The sequence below is a fragment of the Osmerus mordax genome, chromosome 28, assembly GCF_038355195.1.
Source record: "Osmerus mordax isolate fOsmMor3 chromosome 28, fOsmMor3.pri, whole genome shotgun sequence".
NCBI lineage: Eukaryota > Metazoa > Chordata > Actinopteri > Osmeriformes > Osmeridae > Osmerus > Osmerus mordax.
Genome location: NC_090077.1, coordinates 5,146,001 through 5,149,702, shown reverse-complemented (window position 1 = coordinate 5,149,702; position 3,702 = coordinate 5,146,001). Strand labels below are relative to the sequence as shown.

The 3,702-nt window shown below is 47.3% G+C and overlaps 1 protein-coding gene across 1 annotated transcript in view; it reads right to left on the bottom strand.

Annotated features, from left to right (window-relative positions):
- LOC136938257 (single-stranded DNA-binding protein 2) overlaps nucleotides 1-2,367 on the bottom strand; it is a 20,751-nt gene extending 18,384 nt beyond the window's left edge. The window contains exon 1 of the mRNA XM_067231555.1: nucleotides 2,219-2,367. The gene's annotated coding sequence lies outside the window, so the exon portion shown is untranslated. The remainder of the gene's footprint in view (nucleotides 1-2,218) is intronic.
- Nucleotides 2,368-3,702: the final 1,335 nt, after the last annotated feature.

The window sequence follows — 3,702 nt, the reverse complement described above, 5'->3', positions numbered from 1 at the left end:
TCAGCTGACTCGGGGCAGTCTGACATGCTAACGCCAACACTAATGCTAGCCTACATCTCCATGGGCTGGATGCCAGAGCTTCTGACATGCTAACGCCAACACTAATGCTAGCCTACATCTCCATGGGCTGGATGCCAGAGCTATCTCGGTAGGGGGCCATTCGGAGGTCAATACTACAACACTGTCAACTAATGAGCCAGCAGATTCCTTAGTCCACCCATCCCCTTCTCTCCTGCCTCGACCCCCACCTTCCCTCTCTCTCTGTCTCTTTCTGTCTCTCTCTGTCTCTCTCTCTCTGTCTCTCTCTCTCTCTCTGTCTGTCTCTCTCTCTCTCTCTCTCTCTCTCTCTCTCCCTCCCTCTCTCAGGACCCCCGCTGCGCAGCAGATGACAAGCATCTAAAGGCAACTCGGGTCGGGTTGAGCTGGGTTTCTGTGATGCAGCACAAATGCTGTGTGTGTGTGTCTGTGTGTGTGTGTGTGTCTGTGTGTCTGTGTGTGTGTGAGTGAGGGTGTTGCACATACGCTCTCGTTCATTCTCCTCATTTAACCCCCCAACCCCTGTCTCTGCTCTTCCCGTACTCTACCACAGCAACAACCTGAGAGATCCAAGCAAATATACGTGTCTCTGACGGCATTCCGCCAACTTTGAGGAAAAACTGGCTAGTCACGTGACACGGGCAAGTCTCTATCCACATGAGCCTCGAGTCTCTGGCCTCTGGAGAGCACGGGTTCATCTGGGATATGAGGGTCTGCCAAGACAAAGCTGCACATCTTAGCAGGTTACAGGTTGGAACCCGAGACCAAGACAGCGCGTAGGTCTGTTCCCATTCGAGAGAGCTTGTCAACAAGAAACTCACACGCAGCACACACACACACTCACTCACTTATCAGCAGTAGCTGATCTGAGGGGAAACTCACTGTCTATCTCTCGCACGCTCTGACTGATAAGAAAGAGATCGAGCCACAGTGTATAGCACAGTGACATGCCTCTGGTAGTATTGACTGCTCAAGGTTCCTCTATAAGAAGCGAGGGTCTAGGCTCTAGTTCCTTAGGAAGGTGATAAACATGAGTGAATGGGATTTAGTGATGTGAGTGTCCATGAAGGTAATGTGGCTTGAAGCAGATAAAGAGTTCCTCTATGCTCCATCAGTCAATTACTGTTGGGACTTTTGATGAATGTTAAGTCAGCAAGCTACAAAATAAATGACAGAATAAACAACAATATTTGTGAAATAGGTTTCAGAGAAAACGAACTAGCTTGCACCTGAACTCAACTTTGAACCAATGTTCTGCTATGCAGTCACTTATTATATTTGCTAGCTGGCACTGTAGACACCAGGAAATGGCTGCTGACACAAAAACAAATATTGTAGAAAATACGAACAATATCAACTCAGGTAACACAGTAAGTAGGCCTATAAGGTAAGCAGTTTAACAACAACACACAACAAAGCGCTTAGTCTTATGTTTTGTGAAGGACATGGTTGCATAACTTTAGCAGACTATGACAGCGGAGCACAGAAAGCAACATTGCAACCATAGTTTTAACGTCGCAGATTTTATTAGGAGATTGTCTTGTACTGGGCGACTAAGAATTAACATAGAGACTGGTAAACGTGGTCACATCTCACGAGTCGAATGTAGTCCGCAGCCTTAACGGTAAAATGGAACGAACAAGCAATGAACCTCAAAATTTGCCTAAATTAGATGTTTCCACGTAGATTTAAATCGCAGTCTGATAGACATTTTAACATGTTTACTGAAACAGGCTAGAGTTTTGGTTCTAACGATATTAAGTCGCCGAACTAAAAGAAGAAACCACGCGAAATGTGTACTGCAATTCAAAACAACATGGAGCTACTTAACATTTTATCAACGAACATGTTCCACACACAAGCTTAAAACCCTTGAAATTAAAATATAAAAACAGCACCATAAACAGCCATCCTTAGCTTCAAAATCTACACTTTTATAAACACCACAGTTATTATTGGCGTGTCCGCTCACGCACATTCTACTCCAATAAGTAACGTTAATAGTGAGCAATACTAAGCTTTCAGGAACTTTTTTGTCTCGGAGTAGCGTATTACGCTGAGCGAAACATATGCCATTGAGTCAAGCAACGTCTTCTCCCCTTGCAGCTTGCTTTGCGACTGCCCCGGACGCTCGTAAACTTTCCTCATTGCAGCGGTTTCCCTCCCCATAAATAAAACTTACTTTTCTCTGGCTTGGCTGTCGGACGGCACGTTGTTACTCTTGCCTTTGGCGTACATGCTTGCAGAGAGCTCCGATTGTCACGCACCTGTCAACCCATCACAACCTCCCTGGGCACAGCCCCGTCACCATGGTGACACGAGCAGTCGCTTGCCATTGGATGTTGAGCTGTTCAGGAACGCCATTTGCTGTGGTAGCCGCCTCTGACTGACAGTTAACTGGCCACGCCCTTCCTGTAACCCCCCCCTTTTCTCCTTCCCCATCCCCTGCATCTCTCTCTCTCTCTCTCTTTCTCTCTCTCTCTCTCTCTCTCTCTCTCTCTCTCTCTCTCTCTTTCTCTCTGCCTAGTTCCGGCTGCCTTGGCTGTGTGTGCTGGAAAGGCATACTGCCTGCCTGCAATCGTTCCTCATTGCGTGCACTCACAGACACATACACGCACTCGCCCGCACACACACACGCACACACACACACACGCACACACTCTCCCTCCCTCTACTTTCCTCTCCAGTGCAAAGGGGGGATTTGAAACCGTCCGAGTAGGATTTTAAACAACTGGCTGTTCCTTTTCTAGACAATCACACCCTCTACCGACACACAGACAGCGCAATGCACAAACAACCCTCACAAGAATGAACTGGATTCGCGTGGCCATTTCACACAGGCCTCCACCCAGACACCTAACACAGGGTGCTCAGAGGACGTGAAGGGTAAAGTGGCCTGTGGTCGCCAACCACAGTGGTGGTTGGAGGTTGAGGAGCCTCAAACGTGGTACCGTTGTTGTATTCGTACTTTCTGAACCAACATCTGTAGCCCTGGGCCATGTTTCCCTGTCAGGAAACACAATACGGGTTGTTCAAGTCAAGTAAACAATTATATCCACTTGTTACTTTGCCTTTCTGCTCTGCACTTATGTCGACTCAGAGCAGGTCGCTTTTGTTCATATTCAGTTCAAGCAGTTAGCTGTTGTGGCATTGTGAAGACACATTAAAGGAGGTTTTCTTTGTATCTCTGACTTGAGCACAGACCAGAAGCTACTGCATGTTTGGCGAGAAGGAAATGCCAAGTCATGCTTAGTCGGGTAAACAACTCTTTTCAGCTATCTTTGTACTAACCCTCTAATAGGGACAAAGATGGTTGTCTTTTCAGTCTTCAATACTGTGAGGGCTGATGACCCAAACTGCTACTGCAACCCAAGAGGAGATTCTGGAGGTGGAGCGATTTTCCCTTCTTCTCTTTCTGCTTGTGTGTCTGTGTATGTGTGTGTGTGTGTGTGTGTGTGTTAGTGTGTTATCAAGGGCACAGCACAGGGCAGCAGTGTTTATGCTTATGTAATGCTCCGGCGATGTGACCCAGTTGGAATAGATGCACACCGCCTCACTCACGCCCTCTCTCTCTCTCTCTCTCTCTCTCTCTCTCTCTCTCTCTCTCTCTCTCTCTCTCTCTCTCTCTCTCTCCTTCCATCTGTCTCCTTCCCTTGATCTCTCTCC